General features: G+C 38.7%; 1 long non-coding RNA gene across 1 annotated transcript; it reads left to right on the top strand.

Moving 5' to 3' along the window:
* The first annotated feature begins 698 nt into the window (after positions 1-698).
* LOC146400470 (uncharacterized) lies at positions 699-10,068 on the top strand. The gene is made up of 2 exons (XR_014813764.1): positions 699-1,280; positions 5,738-10,068. It is a non-coding gene; the product is annotated as an uncharacterized LOC146400470 (long non-coding RNA).
* The last annotated feature ends 13,415 nt before the right edge of the window (positions 10,069-23,483 follow it).

Here is a 23,483-nt window from a genome sequence, read left to right on the forward strand (position 1 = left end):
TTTAGAGGACACATCATGCTTGTGCAAACTGCTTGCCAATCTGCACAGGTCAGAGACCAAAGCATTATATTCTCATTCAGCTGACCCTATGAATAGCTTATGCCTTTAGGTCTTTGTTCTTAAGCTTAAGTCATTTACCATCACTGTGATGGTTTTTCAAGCAGGAAGATGGGATAAGTAAAGCAGGACTGTAGGAGAAAATGTCCCAATAATATGTAGAAAGGAGAGACCCCAGCCATGATGACTAAGCAAAGTCTAGCCAACTGTCCCAACCACCCCTCCCCACACATCTGCTTCTGTAAATTTGTTTCTGCATCTACTACCTTTCCTGACATCACTCCGGTCCAACCGTTGTGGAAACCGCAAAAACTGTGGCAATGGAAGGAGACAAACAGCACTCGGAGATATGGAAAAGCAAGGTTTATTCAGCACCAGTGCGGGCTCAGAGGAGTCAACTCCACAGTCTGAGCACCAGGTCTTTGTTCTCAGTAATTTTATACACTACAAGGTCTTGATTTTCCCATGTAAGCACCCCGGACCTCCCCCATCCTCAAGCAGACAGTGTTCATCCCTAAGAAACTGAGAAAGCAAGGTTACAGAAGCAGAACTGATAAGCAATGCTGGGTACCTGATTAGCAGGGCTGCTGGCTTGAACAGAGAGCAAACAGTTGCTACATTATTACAAGAAGGGTGGCATAGTGATGAGCACAGCTGGAAAGGCTTGTAGCTGCCTTCTTAGCCAAGGGGGGGGGTTGTTCCTTAGTTAAAACTCCATTTCACAACTAGCCAAGCATGGACCTGGAAGATGTAGCCCATAAAAGCCTTGTGAAACCCTTCTTCCAGGCTCAGACTCTGGAGAACCACCTCCTCTGAGCCTGCCGGCATAATAAACCTGAGTTCTCCAATTCTCTGAGTGCTCGCTTGGTTTCTTGCCGGGTAAAAGAGCTGATCCACTGCAGCCACAGAGCTGCTGGAGCTGGTACACGACAGCCACAGGGCTGTCACCAGAGCTGATACGCTGCAGCCCAGGGCTGCTGGGTATCTGCCGTAACATTTCTGGAGGCCCCAGCGAGATTCCAACCATTCTGGCCCCTTGAGCCACTGGAACAGAGGTAAGGCCACCCGGGAACCAGGGAGCCTCAAACCAAACGAGGCGGCGTGCCACTCAACGGTATCCCGGGTCCTCCTTCATGAGCGGCATTCCTGACTCCAGTGTGACTGAACCCTGACCTGACTCAGTGGAGAGATGGACCAACTCACCAGAAAGGCATCCAGACAAGGTAAGGCCCCAGGGCCAAGTCCAGTCAGGTCCTGCCCCAGTGGGCAAAAAAGGGGACAGATCACCCCCTGAGGGAGACTCTCCCGGTCGGAAGCTGTGCCTGACCAGTGCAGCAGTCCTAGTGCTCCAGATTGGAAGCAGAGGAACCTCTTGCTTGGGTGGAGCAACTGTCGGGTGTAGCTGATTGAAAGTTGTGCTTGATCGAGCTACTAGTTAGGGACTCCCAGGGAGTGGGAGGCTTTGTGATAACCTCTGAGTGTGTGTGAGAGTGAATGAGTGGCCTGATTCGCTTGAGCTTCAGATTCGAGTTTGTGGCTCCATGGCCTTAGTGGCTACAGAGTCCAAGCAGGTCCTAACCTGCAGTTCCGTGGTGACCTCATATGGGTTATGGCTGTAGCAGACTCTGAGGGTTCTCTTCCCTCCCTGCGAGTCCAATCTAAGTTCAGGGCTTATGCGAACCAGCCAATTTCTAAGAGGCACCTAAACTCCCGAAAGGGGGGTGGTCAGGTGGCCACCTTCTGAGAAGGAGGCACCCTTCTTTGTTTTGTCTGCAACACTGGCACAGGGTGGCCACATGGGGTGGGACCTAACCCAGAAGCCCATGAGCCAGACACCCCTATGTTTCTGCCATTTTGGGCCATAAATTCCTCCAAGGAGATGATCTAACTGGACTTTGCCCCTGGGCCTCCAGGAACTCCCTGCCCAGATTCTAAACCAGCCATGGGACTGCCAGTTCATGGAAGCCCAGGATCTGAGTAAGGGAGACAAGCCTGTTATCCCTGGGTCAGTTCAGGGTATAGGGAGGATTGGATACAAGGTCCCCTGTCCTTTGCCCAAAACATTAGAACTTGTCTGAGAGTGCCTTCCTGAGACTGGGGGCCCATGGATTGGAGATACTTACAACAAAGCAGGTGCTCTTCCCAGTCATAGAGCAAGCTGAATGGGATCTGTCTTGCTTTCAAGAGTGGTGGAGGCAAAGCTATTGGGGATACCACCCACGAGGCCAGAGAAGGTCTCATAATATCAGGCCATAGAAAAGATCCACATAAAGACACCATGGATTCACCCAAGTCTAAACCTATGGTTGTAGACTGTGTGATCAAAGATTTCAAAAAGGGATTTTTTGAAGATTATGGTATAAAACTAACCTGATCTTTCATCATTTCCTTTGCCATTACCTCAAATAGAGCTGTGGGGGCAAAGGAAACAGGCCTCTAGATGATAAGACCATCCTGAGTTGTTACCAGGCCTGTGGGGGAAAAGGAGTTAATAGCTAGTATTCATCCAACTTAGGCCAAGTGTTTAGCCTCAGAGCCTCGGCATAGTCAGTTTTGCTTTTTGCTGTTTACTTTCACCCTGGTCAGAGTAATTGATGGCTGGTTCATCCAATTTACTTGTTAACTGTGGCTTAGAAACTTTCCTAATATTAATACAGGACATGTCAGAGTGAGCATCTTAGGATTCGAAAACTCAGGGCAGGGCCTGTATGCCTGGGTTTTCTTCACCTCTGTCCAGAGACAGATAATGGGCAGGGATGATGGGAAGAGAGGTTACGCTGGTAAAGAGTGGTTAATTCCAGTCAGCCTGAGGTCAGATGGGACATTTGTCCACTAGTATCTAGCTGCTCCATATAAGAGAGGGCACATCCTCACATAGCCAAGAAAGGACAACAGGTGCTGGATGCTGTTTTTTTCTCTTTTTTGGATAGGAGCCACACCCTCAAGCCTGGTGCATGGCTCAATAGCAACTTCTCTGACATGTGCCTTGAGATTCTGAAAAAGAAACATTTAATTTTCTTTTGAACAAAAGCCTGGCCATTATATAATCTGTCAGATGGACAGTGACAGCCATCTGAAGGCTCACTAGCTTATAATACCATTCTCCAATTATCCAGAAGTTTATCAGCCTTCTCCAATACTGCTCAAGGCTCCTCCTCCCCCCAAGCCTGTGCCAAAGTTATATCTCTCTCTACTCCCTTTACAAGAAGTAGCAAACAGAGAATGGGGGCCAAATACAGGTCCATACACTTATTTCACTTCAGGACTTAAGGCAAATTAAAACAGATTTGGGAAAATTTGCTGATGACCCAGATATATTGAGGTCTTTCAGGGTCTCATGCAGTCCTTTGAGTTAGCCTGGAAGGACGTCATGTTATTATGAAAACAGACATGGACTATAAGGGGAAAAAAAATAAACAAAGTCTCTAAAACTGCTCATAGCTGGGGAAGATGAATGGAATGATGCTATAAATGCCAGAGGCAGATTAGAAGAGGAATGAACAAGATTCCCCACAGGGTGTCAGGCAGTTCCTATGAGCAATCCCAATTGGTCTGCTGATGAGGGAGAGAACAACAATTGGCATAGAAATCATTTTATTACTTGTATAGTTGAGGGATTAAAAGCCTCATGAGTAAAGCCCGTTAAAAACTATCAGAGGTTTACTAGGGGAACACGAGTCCATCAGCTCTCTTAAAAAGACTCAGCCAGGCATTGAGAAAACATACATCAGGGAACCCAGAAACAATGGCGGGCTGAATAATTCTTAAGGATAAGTTCATAGCTCAATGGGTGCCAGATATATGGAGAAAGCTCCAAAAATTGGCTTTTGGCCCTGATCAGGACTTGGAGCACCTCCTCAGAGTAGCAACTCAAGTACGTTATAATCCAGGCCAGGAAGAATAAAAGGAGAATGAGAGGCGAGACAGAGAAAAGGCTGAGGCTCTAGTTATGGCACTACAGGGAGTCAACCTGGGAGTTTCCAAGGTGAGAGGACTAGGGCAGAGACCTATGCCCGGAGCCTGTTTCCTCTGTGGAAAAGAGGGACCCTTTAAATGGGAATGCCCCAAGACTCAGACCACAGCACCTAGGCCATGCCCCATATGTTGGGGAGATCACTGGAAGAGGGACTGCCCCTGAAGATGAAGGTCTCTGGGGTTGACCCCTCAGGCCCAGGATCTAGGCTGAGAGGACATTTCTATAATGGCTCCTGACCTTATCACCACTCGGGAGCCCTGGGTGACTCTAAATGTAGGAAGACAGCCTATTGACTTCCTCCTGAACACGGGAGCCACTTTTCAGTCCTCCTCTCCAATCCTGGGCCCCTCCCTCATGAATCTGCCACATTTATATTTCTGGCAAGCTGGTTACAAAATTTCTTACACAACCTTTGAGTTGTGACTGGGAATCCATTTTCTTCTCTCATGGCTTTCTGATTGCTCCAGAGAGTCCAACTCCTCTTTTAGAAAGAGATATTTTGTAAGAGGTTAAAGCCTCAATTCACATGGCAATGGAGCCTAATCAAGGTTTATGCCTGCCTTGGATGGAAGTATATACCGACCCAGAAGTCTGGGCCATAGGAGGAAACATAGGAAGAGAAAAGAATACTCAACTGGTGGAAATAAGTCTTAAAGACCGCAATTTATTTCTTTGCCAAAAGCAGTATCCTCTGAGACCCAAGGCATGACAGGGACTTATCTCAATTATAGGAAGCATAAGAGAACAGATTATTAATTGAATGTAACAGCCCTTGTAACACTCCTATATTGGGAGTGCAAAAACTTAACAGGGATTGGTTCCTAGTACAAGACCTCCATCTAATAAATGAGACACTGGTCTCATTACATCCAGTGGTGCCCAATCTCTACACTCTTCTTTCACAAATTCCAGAAACAGCAGCATGGGTTACTGTATCAGATTTAAAAGATGCCTTTATTCTGCATTTCCTTGACTAAGGCTTTGCATATATAAATTCTCAAAATATGGAAGGTAACTGACTGACCAGAATTAATTTTAGGTTCCAGTAAACTGGGAAATATTCAGTATTAAATTAATATCTTAAATTAGAATTGACACACATGTCATTAGAGCTGTCAACATTAGGTTTAATATTTTATCGTACCTAGGTTTAACAGAAGTCAAAAGAGACACTGAGACGTCAGTTACTAAACAGAAACTAAAGGTATTTAGAATAATTAATCAATATGATCAGTGCCACCCTGAATGGTCTCCATAAGAAAAACATGTGTTTTTAGAAATTATAAAGTACAGTCCATGTTTGCTTTAGAAAAGTAGAATGTGTGTGCTTTCAATATAGAAGGAATGAGGGATGGAACTGCATTTTATTAAGGCAAAAGAAAGATAGTCTGTCTTCAGCTGATTGCTCTGGTTGGAAAATAAGGGAAAGACTAATATGGATACAGAAAGTGATACAAGGTGTGTGGGAAGTGGACACTGAGAAGAGAATTTTGTGCATGGTGGGGACTGTCTATATTTGAGTAAGTTAACTTTAAAAGTAATGTGGTGCCATAAATCACACTGCTCACAAGGACATAAGGTAGCTTTCAATTACATGCTGACCAAGGCATACAAGTGTTTCATAACCAGCCAGAGAAATCAGAAAAATCATACGTTACCTGTGCTATTATAAAATCTAAATGTTGTATTCTTAATTGTTCACAGAATGTGTCTAATTCCCTGCTAGATCTTCAACAGTAGATTCATGAGCTGTCCTATCCAGATCCAGCTTTTGGAGCTGCCCTGTGGAACCAGATGACCTCCTCCTCCTGGTGAAAATATTTCTTCACCATATCCTTTTATTCAGACCCTGTATAATTAACTGTATTTCTTGCTGCATTACATCCTGATTAAAAGCTATCAACCTTAAAATGTTGATAGAAGGGGTACCCAAAGCAATGTATCAAAGCCCACTTGACCATCCCATGAATGGAGACCTAACTGCTTTCCCTAACGATGCCCCTTTTCAGCAGGAAGAAGTCAGAGCAGTCATCGCCCCTTTTTCCCACAGTTAGAGTCTCCAACTCGCGGCGGGGATTGAGGCAGAATATTAACTCAGGTAGTCAGTGTAGGAACATGGGCTTCGATACATTCTTTGATGTGGCTATTGGTTAACATTTGTAAATTAAGGGTCTCATAGCAACTCCAACTGCTATAAAGGTTACAGGTATTACCCCATGGATCCATCACACCAGAATAAAGAAGGCTGCTACCGCCACTGACACAGACACCTGGGAAGCTGTCTGGCACCCTGAGAACCCCTCTCATGATCAAGTTCCAGAGACATTTGGCACCAGAGGATGGCAGGCCCTGCTCTGGTCACACTCAGAAGCTGGCCAGTCTATGCATAGCAGAAGCTTGAGGAATCTACAGCCCTGCCCCAGCCACATACTGGAAGTTGGTTGGTTTGTACAAGTGGAGGCCAGAGGATATCCATGCAAACTTAAACTGAACTCATGCTCTGGTGGGGAATATTGGTAATTGAAATTGCCATAGCCCTCATATTTGGAATGGGGCTATATGCAGTATCCCCTTCAGAATGGGGACAGGGAGCCCAGCTACTCATCTGTGTGATGTATCTCCTGTCAGTATACTAGAATCCCTGTTCATAATGGGTCAGTGAAAAGGATTAAGGGAATCATAGTTCTGTTAACACTCACCCTGCTGCTCACTCCAGGGGCAACAGACTGGGACGATGACCTATGGGATGGGACAGGATTAACAGATGCTTACCAGTGTCTCCCTGCTAATTGGACAGGGACCTGCACTCTAGCCTTTGTCACTCCTCAAATAGATATTGTCCCTGGGAATCAGTCTCTTATGGTGCCCATAGAGGCACATGGCAGAACAAGACAGTAATGCAAATTATCCCCTTATTTAGTTGGTTTGGGAATTTCAGCAGGGACAGGAGCAGGAGTGGGAGGAATAGCATCCTCCACTGGTTATTATCATCAATTATCTAAAGAATTCACAGATGACTTGGAACAAGTAGCCCCTTCCCTAGTAGCCTTACAGGATTAGGTAGACTCTCTGGCAGAAGTGGCCCTTCAAGACAGGAGAGCACCGGACTTATTCACTGCTGAGAGAGGGGGACTTTGCCTGATGAAGAATTCTGTCTTTATGCCAGCAGATCTGGAATAGTCAGAAGCATGGTCCAACAACTAAAAGAACACATAGCAAAGAGAAGGGAAGAATTAGATAACTCCTGGTTAAATTGGGGTAACTACTGGAGTTGGGTGGCATGGCTCATGCCTTTGGATGGGCCCCTCCTCATGCTTTTCATGGCCTTCACATTTGGCCCCTGTATCCTGAACTGTCTTGTCAAGTTTGTCTCCTCAGGCCCAGAATCTATAAAGCTACAAACAGTGGTGGTGTCCGGGCCACACTTATATCAGCCTCTGGGCCAAGAAGACCAGGAAGCTTGATGCTTGCTCCAAGAATGTGAAAAAGCATCAAGAGGGGGGAATGTAGGAGAAAATGTCCCAATAAAATGTAGAAAGGAGAGACCCCGGCCATGACGACTAAGCAAAGTCTAGCCAACTGCCCCAACCACCCCTCCCCCACACATCTGCTTCTGTAAATTTGTTTCCACATCTACTACCTTGCCTGATGTCACTCCGGTCCAACTAGCCAAGCATGGACCCGGAAGATGTAGCCCATAAAAGCCTTGTGAAACCCTTCTTCCGGGCTCAGACTCTGGAGATCCATCTCCTCTGAGCCCACCGGCATAATAAACCTGAGTTCTCTGAGTGCTCGCTTGGTTTCTTGCCAGGTAAAAGAACTGATCCACTGCAGCCACAGAGCTGCTGGAGCTGGTACACGACAGCCACAGGGCTGTCACCAGAGCTGATACGCTGCAGCCCAGGGCTGCTGGGTATCTGCCGTAACAGGACAAGATGGAGTTTTCAGCAAAGAGGCTAAGGAAATATTGTAGAAACATGTCTTGTGACACTTACTATTTCTGCCTTTAAAGATTTGTAGGAATATATTTAATTGGTACTAAAAGACTAAATATATAAACAGACAAAAGCCAAATGACATATACAGATAGAATTCTAACCCATAACTTATAGAAACTTGTCCAGGAACCCTACCACTTAACTGCAGTAAGCAGCTCAGAAACTCTTTTGAATATTTGGAGGAAGTCAGATTGCTATCTATAGTGCCAATCCAGGAAGCTAAAGGATAACTTCTGTGACAATGGCCAGGACCTGCTTAATAGCAACAGCTTTGCTAATTTCTGCCCCATTCCCAACCCAGAACTAGCCAGACAAAGTCAATTATGCACCTCTAACCAATCACACAGGATTCTCTGCTTCTAGTTCTAGCCTTCCTCCATCTGCACCTCCAATCAGAGCACATTGAAATTTCCCTTTTCTCTGTTACAAAGCTTTTCCACTCCTCTGCCAGCCTTTGGGTCTCTGCCAACATGCAAGTGACAGTGAGTAACTCCCTTGCCTTAGGAAGCTCATTTAGTTGATCTTCATTTATTTCCATGGTAGAATTGAAATTCATCCAGACTATAATGACACAGGAGTCATGAATATGTAATTTTAACATTCTAGTCTCTACAAAAGAAGAACAAGGGAATGCAGAATTGGGAAGAAATTGATGACCATTGTCAATTGCAAGAGTCTGATTTTCTCTTTTTGTTTCTCACAATCCTTACACACACTTCTACTAATTATCACAACTTATGATGTTCTTATTACAAACATTAACAGTGAAAATCTGCTCTCACTTCATATAATCCAAAAATCCTTTCCTCAGAGAAAAAGGTTACTACTTCCTGCCTAAAATTTGAGATCCAAATCCCTTAGTTATTGTATGAATCCCTCATTGATATCTATTTCACATGGAAAGCTTTGGGAACCACCAGCAGGGACACACCTTATACAAATAATATGAAGGTGCAGCTAAAAATGGTGAAGCAGGGAAATCCCAAGCTCACCTGCTTCCACAGGCACACTCAAACTACAACTAAATAGAGAGCAACAGTAACATGTACTTAGATCTGTATGGAAAATCAAACCAACACTGAATTATTTTCTGTTGTCTAGTTATGGGAAGTTTTCCATGTATGTCTATTTTTAATACTAAAATACTAAAACAACTTTCAATGATTTATGAAAAATTTTATTAGAAACATGACTATATGTCTCCAATTATGTTGGAATCCTAGAAATGCATGGAAAATGAGTCCTGGGTCTCACCCCTCAGCACTTGGTCATACAGACTGTCCTTGGACAGAGGATCCACAGGGTCAGAATCAGCTGGAATCTCCAGGGATTTTCCACTGGGCTGAGTGTTGCTCTCACAATGGTGCCTTCACTAAATTGCCAAGACCACTTTCACTAAACTCACTTGTTCTTTACAACTTTATCTAGGTAATGATCTAAATTGACCTGGTTGGGCTCTTGAAAACCATGAGACGTGCTTGCAAAATCAACATAAAAGGGGTCTCCAGGACCTAGAGTTTTCAGCAAAATTTAGAAATATTGAGATAAAGGATGATGCTGGAGTTCCTCGGTGGTGTAGTAGGTTAAGGCTCTAGCATTGTTACTGCTGTGGCTCGTTTGATCTCTGGCCCAGAATTTCCACATGACACAGGCATGGATCAAAAAAAAGCAAAACAGTGACGATGGATGATAAAGCCACCACTTTCTGTTTAACCCAATATCCATCAAAGAAAAGTTAGTGCCTTAGTCAGATTTATTAATTGACTCATTAAGTAAAAAAAATGTATATATAATAGGTCAGTAAATGGTGAATATATTAAAAATAAATTATGGAATGAAATTATTTTGTTACATTTTTGTTTCCCATTTCGTGTTTTTCAATGAATCATTTGAAGTCTACTGTTTTCTTTATGTTTCAATGTAATCTTCATTTGTTTAATGAAAAGCAATGAAGGTTCTGTTAATAATCAAAAAGTTTAGGTCACAAAAATTCTTATATAAAATAACATTATTTAATAAATATCAGTATTTGATAAATATATTACTCTTTTTTACTTCCTAAAGAAATAAGAAGTACATTGAAGTTTATTAAACTATGTTTTGTATTGGGGGGATGCATAAATACATTGCATAAAATAATATATACCCAGGTTGGAAGATTAAATTTCATACCAAAAAATAGGTACCATAAAGATAAGAGATAATTAAAATAATCAAAATAATGATATGTGTTCCTATGGAACTAGTCCAGAAGAAATTATTTTATTCAATTATTGAATAAATGACTGTAATCCAAATAGGCAGTTTTCAGTTATATAATTATTATTTCATAAAAATTTTTTGCTTTTCAATTCTTGGGAAATTTAAGAGTATTTTTTCATAGGAACAATATTGTAAATGATCATCAGGTTCACTGAATAGTCCATGAAACCTTTTTAAGTATCAGAATAACAAAGTTTATAATGTACTTTGCCATGAGAGCTAATTGAAAAATTTCCATTACTCAGAGCACTGAAGTTTGATGATCAGTACTACAATATTTCTAGAAGCATGAGATTAAATGGGTGTAGATGCACTGACATCAGATTTCAAACCCAAACATAGGCTAAAGAAGTTGTTTCAGAAGTAAATAATAAAATAATCAAAAGTCTATGGAGAAGCCAGCAGATATCTCAGCATGTGGGTGGGGCTTGGCTGTAAATTAGCTAGGCTATGAATATTGAGATCTTAGCTACAGGAAAAACAAAATAAAACAAAACAAATCAAAAACAAAACAACTCCAGATCTAATCCAAAAGGACAATGCTAAACCAATAAATGACAACTAAAACCCTAACATGTAAGTTAAGATTCTGCTGAAGTCCTCCATGAATTTAAATTTCATGCAGTGCACAAATGCAGTATACGATCTTGATCACATCCAGTTTTGGATGATTAAGTATCAAGATGTTATACATATCCATGTGCAATTTAGGGAGGGGATAAGTTTTCAAATTAGTTGGAAAAATAGCTAGAAGTACAATTGTTGGATCATAAGGGAAGGCTATCTTTAGTATTATAAGAATTGCCAAATTATTTTCCACACTGGCTGTTTGACTTTACATTTCTACCAGCAAATTAATGAGTGTGTCTGTTTTTATGTATTTTTACCAAGATTGCAAACATGCCAGCATTTATTTGGGAATCATTAGCTTTGGTTTTGGCCATTCAAATAGGTATGTTATGGTATCTCATTGCTTTAATTTTCAACTCTCAGATAATGAACAATGTTGAGCAGATTTTCATATGTTTATTTGTCATACGTATATTCCTTGCAAAAGCCCATTAAGATTTTTTGCCCGCTTTTATTTAATCTGCATTGCTTGCTTTCTTATTGTTGAGTTTTGATACATTCTGGATGCAAATGCATTATCAGATATGTGTTTTGTAAATATGTTTTTTCTAATCTGTGGTTTATCTTTTCATTATCTTAAAAGTTTGTTTCATACAGCAGAAATATTTTTTTTAAAGAAAATTCCAATTTATCAGGTTTTTTTAATTTCATGGATCTTGTTTTCGATGTGAATTGAAAAAATTCATTGCCAAATATAAGGTTATGTAGATTTTCTCCTATGTTTTCTTCTAGAAGTTTAATCTTTTGCATTTACATTTAGTTTTAATAATCTATTTAGAGTTAAATTCTGTGAAAGAAATAAGCTTTTTTTTCATTTTGTTTATGGGTCTGATTGTTTCATAATTATTTGTTCAAAATTTCAGTCTTTATCCACTGATTTCTTTACTCTTTCATCAAAGATCATTTGGCTTTTTATGGTCTATGTGTTATATTGATCTATCCATCTGTTTTTTCACAACAGTGCATTGTCCTGATTAATATAGCTGTATAGCAAGTCTTGATATCAAGAATTATAAGTCCTCCAACTTGGTTCTTCATAGTTGTGTTGGTTCTTCTAAGTCTTTTGTTCTTCTGTGTAAACTTAGAAACTGTTCGTCAATATCTACAAAGTAGGTCCCTTGGATGATTTTGATTGGGATTGTGTCGAATTTATAGACAAATTAGGATAAAATGACATCTTAACAATACTGACCTTCCAATTTATGATAATGGAATATTGATCCATTTATTTAGATATTTTTAAATTTTTATATATTTAAAATATATATATTTTGCTTTTAAAGTATATACGTTTCCATTTTAAAATTTTTATTGCAATTTTATTAAATTTTTATAATTTTCACTTACATCTCCTTTATGTATTTTTAGATATATGCCTAAGTATTTCATATTTTGTGTTATTATTAATCATATATGTATATTTTATTTTAAAATTCCATTATTTAGGAAGTAATTAACTTTGGTTTATTACTTTTTTATATTGTAATCTTTTTTTTTTATTTTATTTTCCCACTGTACAGCAAGGGGGTCAGGTTATCCTTACATGTATACATTACAATTACAGTTTTTCCCCCACCATTTCTTCTGTTGCAACATGAGTATCTAGACATAGTTCTCAATGCTATTCAGCAGGATCTCCTTGTAAATCTATTCTAGGTTGTGTCTGATAAGCCCAAGCTCCCGATCCCTCCCACTCCCTTCCCCTCCCATCAGGCAACCACAAGTCTCTTCTCCAAGTCCATGATTTTCTCTTCTGAGGAGATGTTCATTTGTGCTGGATATTAGATTCCAGTTATAAGTGATATCATATGGTATTTGTCTTTGTCTTTCTGGCTCATTTCACTCAGGATGAGATTCTCTAGTTCCATCCATGTTGCTGCAAATGGCATTATGTCATCCTTTTTTATGGCTGAGTAGTATTCCATTGTGTATATATACCACATCTTCCGAATCCAATCATCTGTCGATGGACATTTGGGTTGTTTCCATGTCCTGGCTATTGTGAATAGTGCTGCAATGAACATGCGGGTGCATGTGTCTCTTTTGAGTAGAGTTTTGTCCGGATAGATGCCCAAGAGTGGGATTGCAGGGTCATATGGAAGTTCTATGTATAGATTTCTAAGGTATCTCCAAACTGTTCTCCATAGTGGCTGTACCAGTTTACATTCCCACCAACAGTGCAGGAGGGTTCCCTTTTCTCCACACCCCCTCCAGCACTTGTTCTTTGTGGATTTATTAATGATGGCCATTCTGACTGGTGTGAGGTGGTATCTCATGGTAGTTTTGATTTGCATTTCTCTTATAATCAGCGATGTTGAGCATTTTTTCATGTGTTTGCTGGCCATCTGTGTATCTTCTTTGGAGAAATGTCTATTCAGGTCTTTTGCCCATTTTTCCATTGATTGATTGGTTTTTTTGCTGTTGAGTTGTATAAGTTGCTTATATATTCTAGAGATTAAGCCCTCGTCAGTTGCATCATTTGAAACTATTTTCTCCCATTCTGTAAGTTGTCTTGCAGGATATAAGATTAACATTCAGAAGTCAGTGGCATTTCTGTATACCAGCAATGAAACATTAGAAAAGGAATACAAAAATACGATACCTTTTAAAATTGTACCACACAAAATCAAATACCTCGGAATACACCTGACCAAAGAGGTAAAGGACCTATATGCCGAGAACTATAAAACCTTAATCAAAGAAATCAAAGAAGATGTAAAGAAATGGAAAGATATTCCATGTTCCTGGATTGGAAAAATCAATATTGTGAAAATGGCCATCCTACCCAAAGCAATCTACAGATTCAATGCAATCCCTATCAAATTACCCAGGACATTTTTCACAGAACTAGAACAAACAATCCAAACATTTATATGGAACCACAAAAGACCCAGAATCGCCAAAGCAATCCTGAGAAACAAAAACCAAGCAGGAGGCATAACTCTCCCAGACTTCACGAAATACTACAAAGCCACAGTCATCAAAACTGTGTGGTACTGGTATCAAAACAGACAGACAGACCAATGGAACAGAATAGAGAATCTGGAAATTAACCCTGACACCTATGGTCAATTAATCTTTGACAAGGGAGGCAAGAACATAAAATGGGAAAAGGAAAGTCTATTCAGCAAGCATTGCTGGGAAACCTGGACAGCTGCATGCAAATCAATGAAACTAGAACACACCCTCACACCATGCACAAAAATAAACTCAAAATGGCTGAAAGACTTAAGTATACGACAGGACACCATCAAACTCCTAGAAGAAAACATAGGCAAAACACTCTCTGACATCAACATCATGAATATTTTCTCAGGTCAGTCTCCCAAAGCAATAGAAATTAGAGCAAAAATAAACCCATGGGACCTCATCAAACTGAAAAGCTTTTGCACAGCAAAGGAAACCAAAAAGAAAACAAAAAGACAACTTACAGAATGTAATCTTGATATACTTGTTTATTTGTTCTCAGTGTAGATGTTGAAGGTAGAGATTGCATGATTTGACACTAGATTGGTTGTTGTAAAAGAAAGAGTATTCAAAATTTGTGGCCTGGGTAAATGTTCCTTGTGGTTAATGTAATACAAAAGAGAGCCTGAAGGGAGGCTTAAGGAGTTTGATTTTGGAAACCTAATATTGAGGTATTCACTGCTCATCAAGTACTGATATCAGGTACACAGTTGAATATGCGAGTCTTGAGTTCATGGAAGAAATCTGGCTTGGAGACACAGATTTGGTATTATCATGTTTATATATTTTAGACTATGAGATTGAATGAAAAAACTTAGGTATTAAAGGCAGTTATAAAAAAGAATATCTTCATGGACTGAGGCCTGAAACATGTCCAAATTCAAAGCTCTTTAAGGTGAGGAGAAATCAGGAGGGAGGCTGAAAATGAGTTTCTAACTATGCAAATACAGAACCAATAGAGATTATGATGCTTAGAAACAAGTGAAGGCATTGGTCTGATAAAAAGTGGTAACCAACTACATCTAGTGCAGCTGATAACCCTGGTCATTTAGGTTCTGAGAAATGACTATTGACTTGGAAACATGGATGTTATCAGGCATCTTAAGAGGGGTTATTTTGCGAAGTGAATCAATCATACATATATATTTATGATTCACTTCACTGTACACTTGAAACTAACACATCATTTTAAGCCAAATAGACTATAATAAAATTAAATTTAAAAATAAGGTATGTATTTTAGTATAATAGTTCTATTTCTGTTTGGTTTTGCTATGGATATCTTTATATCGTTGACACTATTTCCCTCAGAAAGCTGTATTACTAGCTTCACAGTAAGTAAAATTCAATTCCTTTAAGTACTTAATAAATTTTGTCAATATTAGATGCAGAAAAAAAAGGAAGGGCTATTTTGGGGTTCCTGCTGTGGCACAGTGGGTTAAGAATCTGACTAGATAGAGCAGCTTGGGTTGCTGCATAGTTGTGAGTTCAATTCCCAGCTGGTTCAGTGGGTTAAAGGATCTGGCTTTGCCACAGATGCAGTGTATGTCACAGCTGCAGTTTAGGTCACAGCTGTGCCTTGAATTCAACCCCCAAATGGGAACTTACATATTCCATGGGTGTGGTCACAAAATAAAAATAGTTTTTTAAAAGGGCTATTTTAATGGAACAATAGGGAAAATAAATTGCTATTTGAAGAGGGTCCATGTTAACACAAACAAAAATAGGCAAAATGAGTAAAGTTTGCATTAACAAATCTTGAAGAAAGTTTTGCTATAAGGGAGGTAGACATGTAAGACAGATCTATTATTTCTAAAGAAGGAAGATATTTTGGTTTGTATAATTTGATGGAAGTAATCTAGTGATTTGATGGTGCCAAAGAAAAGAGGGAACATTTATAGAGAAACCTCATTGAAAACTGAGAAGTGGTTGGATCAAGTGCATAATTCTAGGTGACAGGTTACAAGGGGAACATCAACAATTTCATATAACACAGTGAAGGCAGAGTATATAGCCAGAGGAGTGATGCAATAAGAAGATGTTGGTTATGATTTATATGAATAAGTCAAAAATAAATTCAAGTGATTTTTGCACACATAGTTATAATGTCATTTCCCAAAAATACCTAAAAGGAAGTCTGTATTATATTTTTGGCTTACAATGGAATTATACAGCAATACCTCTGCTTGAATGTGTGAGCCTACAACCACAATATGTTATTTAAACAATTAGAAATGAGCCAACAATAAGGGAAGGTATTCACTATTAGGTCAGTTCAATTTATAAGAGTTCTATACAAATTTATTTTAAAAATTAGCTGTTGGGAGTTACCTTCATGGCTCAGTGCTTACTGAACCCAACGAGGATCTAGGAGGATGTGGGTTCAATCCCTGGCCTTGCTCAGTGGGTTAAGGATCTGTCATTGCAGTGAGCTATGGTGTAGGTTGCAGACATGTCTTCGATTCTGCATTGTTGTGGCTGTGGCATAGCCCAGCAGCTGTAGCTCCAATTCAACCCCTAGCCTGGGAAACGCCATGTGCTGTGGATGTGGGCCTAAGATAGCAGAAAAAAAAAAATCTGTAAAACAATATATCCATATAGGATGTGGTGGTAAAAGGGATTGCTACCCTAATTTCTCTTTCTGATTTTTCATTGTTAGTATATAGAAATGCAGTCAATTTCTGGGTCTTTCTGTGTATTAATTTTGTATCCTGTGACTTTGCCAAATTCATTGATGAACTCTAACAGTTTTCTGGTAGAGTCTTTAGGATTCTCTAGGTATAGTATCATGTCATCTGCAAATAGTGATAGTTTTACTTCTTCCTTTCAAATTTGGATTCCTTTTATTTCTTTTATTTCTCTGATTGCTGTGGCTAGGACTTCCAAAACTATGCTGAAGAGTAGTGGCAAGAGCAGACATCCTTGTCTTGTTCCTGATCTCAGAGGTAATTCTTTCAGCTTTTCACCATTGAGACTGATGTTAGATCTGGGCTTGTCATATATGGCCTTTATTCCTATAAGACACCAGTGAAAGAAATCAAAGATGACACAAACCGATGGAAAACCATACCATGCTCTTGGATTGGAAGAATGAATATTATCAAAATGACAGTGCTACTCAAGGCAATCTACAGATTCAATGAAATCCCTATCAAATTACCAAGGATATTTTTCACAGAACTCGAACAGAATATTTTAAAGTTTGTTTGGAAGCACAAAAGACCCAGAATAGCCAAAGATATCCTGAAAAAGAAAAATGGAGCTGGAGGAATCAGGCTTCCTGACTTCAGACTATACTACAAAGCTATAGTCAGCAAAACAATATGGTACTGGCACAAAGACAGATATAGATCGATGGAGCAGGATAGAAAGCCCAAAATTAAACCCACTCACCTACAGTCAACTAATCTATGACAAAGGAGGTAAGAATACACAATAGAGAAAAGACAGCACCTTCAATAAGTGGTGTTGGGAAAACTGGAGAGCCACATGTAAAAGAATGAAATTAGAACACTTCCTAATACCATACACAAAACTAAACTCAAAATGGATTAAGGACCTAGATGTAAGACCAGATACTATAAAACTCTTAGAGGAAAACATAGGCCAAACACTCTCTGACCTAAATGACAGCAACATCTTCTCAGATCCCCTCTTAGAGCAATAACAGTAAAAACAAAAAATAAACAAATGGGACTTAATTAAACTTAAAAGTTTCTTCACAGTAAAGGAAACATTAAACAAAATGAAAAGGCAACCCACAGATTGGGAGACCATATTTGCAAATGAATCAACTGACAAGGCATTAATCTCTAAAATTTATAAACACCTCCTAGCACTCAATACCAAAAAAAATAAACAACTCCATCAAAAAATGGGCAGAAGATCTAAACAGACAATTCTCCAAAGAAGACATCCATATGGCCAAAAAACATATGAAAAGATGTCCAACATCACTCATTATTAAAGAAATGCAAATCAAAACCACTATGACATAGCTCTTTATGCTGGCCAGAATGGCCATCATCAAAAAGTCTGCAAACAATAAGTGCTGGAGATGGTATGGAGAAAAAGGCACCCTATTACACTGTTGGTGAGAATGTAAATTGGTGCAACCACTGTGGAAAACAGTATGGAGATTCCTCAGAAAACTGAAAGTAGAACTACCATTTGATTGAGCAATCCCACTCCTGGGCATCTATCAAGAGAAAACCGTGACTCAAAAAGACTCATGTATGCCAAAGTTCATTGTAGCACTCTAAAAAATATCCAAGACATGGAAACAACATAAATGTTCATCAACAGAGGAGTGGATCAAGAAGATGTGGAACATATACACAATGAAATATTAGTCAGCCATTAAAAGGAAAGAAATAATGGGATTTGCAGCAACATGGATGAACATAGAAATTATCATACTAAGTGAAGTCAGTCAGACAATGAGACACCAACATCAAGTGCTATCATTTACATGTGGAATCTTAAAAAAAGGACACAATGAACTTCTTTGCAGAACAGATTCTGACTCACAGACTTTGAAAAACTTATGGTTTCCAAATGAGACTGGTTGGGGGTTGGGGGGATGCACTGAGGGTTTGGGATGGAAATGCTGTAAAATTTGGTGTGATGATTGTTGTACACCTATTAATGTAATAAAACTCATTAAGTAATTAATATATATATGTATATATACACACACACATAGAGAAAAAAACTGGTATTGGCTAGTTAAAATTATGAAAAATTATTCATCCTCACAATAGTCAAAGAAATGCAAATCAAAAATGCCAAGAGTGAATTGATAAGAAAAGCTTAACTCCTAAGTTTGGGCATTATTAAATGTGCTTTCAAAACCACTGGATTTTTTTTTTTAAGAATTTAATTTAGAAATAAATATAAAAAGCATTAGGTAAAATATTAATTAAAATAATAGAATACAAACATAGTGCAAGGACTTATGATAAGTTTATTAGTAGCTGAGAAGAAATTCATCAGATATTTAAAGATGATTATTCAAAAATTATCTATCTATTTATTTATGTATTCTTTTTAGAGCCATACCCACAGCTTACGGATGTTCCCCAGCTAGGGGTCAAATTGGAGCTGTAGCTACTGGCCTATACCACAGCCACAGCAATGCAGGATCCAAACCACATTTGTAACTTATACCACAGCTCATGGCAATGCCAGATCCTTAACCCAGAGAATGAGGCCAGAGATATAACCCAGGTCCTCATGGATACTAGTCAGGTTTGCTACCTGTGAGCTATGACAATAACTCCTCAAAGATTATTTAAAGATGGTAGAATGAGTGACCATTTTCTTTCTATCTTTTGAACTTTCAGATTTTATAAAATTATCATGTTTTGATGATCAGTAACTAATAAAAGATGTAAAATTTAGTCATTCCATTGACAGCACAATATTATGAATTGCAATGTGAATCTCTAATGATAGGGGAAAAGTACATTATGGTTATAACACTGCATGGTTGGTAGTACACCATAAAAATTATTTTAAAACAGGGAAATACTCAAAATATATTTCTAAGAAAGAAAAATATAACTCTCCTATATGTTTTACTAGGCATACATTCATTTCAGTTTGTACTGCAAAGCAAGAGGCAGGGACAAAGAGAGATGGCAGGGAGTGTGGCTTAATGAAGATAAGACTGTTGTCTATCTGGTGTGTGAGGATGCTCATTTCCAAAGCCCAGATCAATGTCTAGCAAAGCAGACACCCATCATTTGCTTGTGAAAAATGCAGGCATTCAAAGGTTAAGACGTCAAGACTCAATGAAAGATACTGAAATACTACACACCCAGATGTTGACATTGGGTAGTGGAATAATAGGTGATAAATGATTTTTTAAATGTTTTCTTTAACATTGTTAAATTATCTAATCTTTCTATAATAATTATGCAATATATTTTTATCATGCTCTGAAGTACCTCAAAAAATCAAATGCATACCAATATAATTGTAGGCATGTAAAGAAAAGATGAATTGAAAATAACATTTTTATTCTCATCCAAAACATTTTTATTTTTTTTAAAAATCACAGTGAAGAAGCTCCCATCATGGCACAGTGGAAACGAATCCAACTAGGAACCACGAGGTTGTGGGTTTGATCCCTAGCCTTGCTCAGTGGGTTAAGGATCCAGTGTCGCCGTGAGCTGTGGTGTGGGTCGAAGATGTGGCTCGGATCCTGTGTTTCTGTGGCTGTGGTGTAGGCCAGCAGTTGTAGCTCCAATTAGACCCCTAGCCAGGGAACCTCCATATGCCAGGGGCATGGCCTTAAAAAGACAAAAGACAAAAAAAAATAATTAAAAAAAAAAAAACAGTGAAATGGTCACTCTGATTAAAATTAAATTAAAAAAAAATCAAAACTAGATTCTGTAGCAACTTCTTATCCAATGTCTTTAGGAAAATCCCTGCTGATGGTTAATTATTGTCAGAGTTGAAATTAGTATTCCAGCTACCAACTCTTTAAAGAGACCTTACTGCCACAAAAAAAAGAAGCAGATGTTCTGATGGCTGCAATTTGGTCCTCAGCAAAGGTTATAATCAGGTTCATAATATAAGCCTTGCTGAAGAAGCAGTGTACTATAGAAGAAAAGTACATTGGGAAAAAACTCATAAAAATGAGCTCAAAATTATTCTTCATCACTAGTAATTATGAGTTCGATTCATCTTTAACACTTGTAAGCCTCAATTGCTTCAACTATATAATAGTGATCATAATAACTGGCTTACTTGCTCATTTCAAGTATATTTTAGTATATTTGTCAGATTTCAAAGAACTTCTCTTGTGTCTGTTTCTTGTTGTTTGGGTATTTGTTTTGTTTTTGGCTAGGAATCAATTTCTTACTTTCTCTCCCCTCCCCATCAAATCACATGCCTTCAAAATCACTTTATTTTAATGAAAATAAATTAACAACTATGTAGGAACAAGTAGCCATTGTCACAGACATAACTACTATTGGAAAATTATTTTGAGATGTCTGTTTACAGATTGCATTACTTAAAACACTGATTTTTAAAGGAATATGATAGCACCAAATAAAATGTGACCTTCTTCATATTGTTTACTTAATTTTACTTTAAAGTTGGTGTGGATAAAAATAGTATAAGTATAGATCCTGACATTTCCACATGGCCAGAGTAGGAGGCTTGTAGGTTGGAGGTTCTGCAACTTCTGAGTCAGACACCCCTTGAGCCAAAATTCTCTCTGGATACTAGGCAATGTGTCCACATTTCTAAAATACTTTTATATGTTTCTTCCCCCATGAGCTCTCCTTCCTGCTGATTCTACATCCTCAGGAAGATCTGAGTTTTCTGGAGCCTGTCTGCATCCCTCTCAATCTTCTCTTCTCTTGACCCTATGGAGCTATACCATTGTAATCAGTAATCCCCTTATATCCTCATTTTCTCTGAAGGATTCACTCTCCCTCCTCACTCTCAAAGAAGTCAGACTATTCACTGAGGGCACCAGCTTGCAGTCATCTCGTTTGTGTGTTTTCTTTCTTGCTAGGAACCTGAGAAATCTAAGTATAACCTTTGTCATTTTAAGACTGGTATATTTCCACCTTCTTGCAAAAGTTTCTATTTTAATTTTTCAAAAGAAATCTCACCTCTTGTATGTATCTTCCTAGTCTTAGTCTAATTGCCTTTCCTTTAATATACAAATTCCTTGAAAACATTTTCCATATATACTGCTGCTTTTTCCTGCTTCCTGACCTCTACTCAAAACATTCCAACATGACTACCACCAACATTACTCCACTAAAACACTTTTGGATAAGGCTACAAAAAGCTTATATATTTTCAGTACCATTGATATTTTAAATTCTTCTACTTACTTGATTATTCAGAGGTATTCAGTACCAGTAGCAAGCTTAATTTCTTGATTTTTTTCCATTTCACTTTCCTATTACATCATTTATCTACTCTTTCTACCTGATAGCTAATTTATCTGCATTGACTCATATGTTGAATTTATTCATTATTCAAGCCAAAGACTTCATTTTTAATCCTCTATATACTCTTCTCTTAGGATTAAATTCTGTCCATGACAGTAATTCTCCAAAAAGACAATGCACAAATGTTTATTTGTACTTCACAAATGATCACTACTCTAAAGAAGATAAAATCAGGTTAAGGAACAGGAGGAAGGAATAGGCACCGGGGAAGGCCCCCTCTGAGAAACTGCCATTTTAGTTGAAACCAGGATCAAGATAAAGGCTGTGGTCAAGAGAAGATTTGTGGGAAGAGGCTCTAAACAGAAAGAGCAGCAGTTGCAGTCAATGAAGAGGGTGCTGAGATGAGGAGGATGGGATGACACTGTATAGTGTTTTGAAATATACACAAAATGATGTTGTCCATATAAGCGTTATGCAAAGATATTGGAGAATATTTATTTATTTATTTATTTATTTATTTTTTATAGCTGCACCTAAGGTATATGGAAGTTCCTGGGCCAGGAGTTGAATCAGAGCTGCAGCTGCCAGCCTATGCCACAGACATGGAACACTGGATCAGAGCTGCAACTGTGACCTACACCTCAGCTTGTGGAAATGCTGAATTCTTAACCCACTGAGTAAGGCCAGGAATCAAACCTGCATCCTCACAGACACTATGTTGGGTTCTTACCCCACTGAGCTACAAAGGAACTCCTAGATAACTTTAATCAGGAGAGAGACATGAACTGACTTAAGCCTTTACAAAATCAACTGCCTGCTCTGTGGACTAGTTAGAGGGGAAATGCAGTAAGTCAGTTTTTAGGATTATATAGAATGTAGGTAAAACAGTGATGGTGACATGAGCACAGGACATAGTAAGGAGCATAGTGAGAAATAGCTGTTTTCTAGCACATCTATTATTATATGTAATATTCAGAGAGTTCATAGATTTTTGTTGTTATTGTTGAATTAGATTTTGCATAGGGGTGGTCAAGAGAAGAGACTTAAGAATGTCTTCTATAGTTTTGCCTTTAAAAAAAGAAGTTTTTGGTGTTACTTATATTTTTTGAGGGGATTTTTTTCGAGGAGTGAAATAAGGAGTGGAAAGCTGCAGTTAGTTTTTTCTCTATTATACTGAAAAGGATAGGACACATGTAAATGGATATATCATGTAAGCAATTGGCCATGTGAATCTGAATCTCAGGGAAGACTCCTCAAAATGTGCTCCCTTAGGAGAACTAAGAGGAAAGTAAATAGAAGTTGAGGGCAGAATCCTAGGTCTTTCCAATATTTTAAGTTCTCAGAGGAGACCAGAAAAAGAGGCTAGTAATTCACAAGTAAAAACACCCTAGAAGTCACAGAAGCACAGAGAAGAAATTGCATCCAAGGAGGCTATGTAAACTGTGTATAATGCTACTTAAATTAAATATCTTAAGTCAGATGTTTTACCATTGGCTTTGGTATGATTATATATCAGTGCTAACCCTGATTCAAACTCTGGGTGAGGATGATTTGTGTGCTGGACCATCATAGAAATGATTTCAAGACCAACAGTACAGCTGTTATATTTTCCCTTTAAAATTAACTGATAAATCACTGCCAGAAGAATGAGGTATTTAAGGAGCAAACCTG

The sequence above is a fragment of the Sus scrofa genome, chromosome 8, assembly GCF_054392235.1.
Source record: "Sus scrofa isolate SSC_HxYL_T2T_F1_AM1 chromosome 8, Sscrofa_HxYL_maternal_Yorkshire_Landrace_v2.0, whole genome shotgun sequence".
Taxonomy (NCBI): Eukaryota; Metazoa; Chordata; class Mammalia; order Artiodactyla; family Suidae; genus Sus; species Sus scrofa.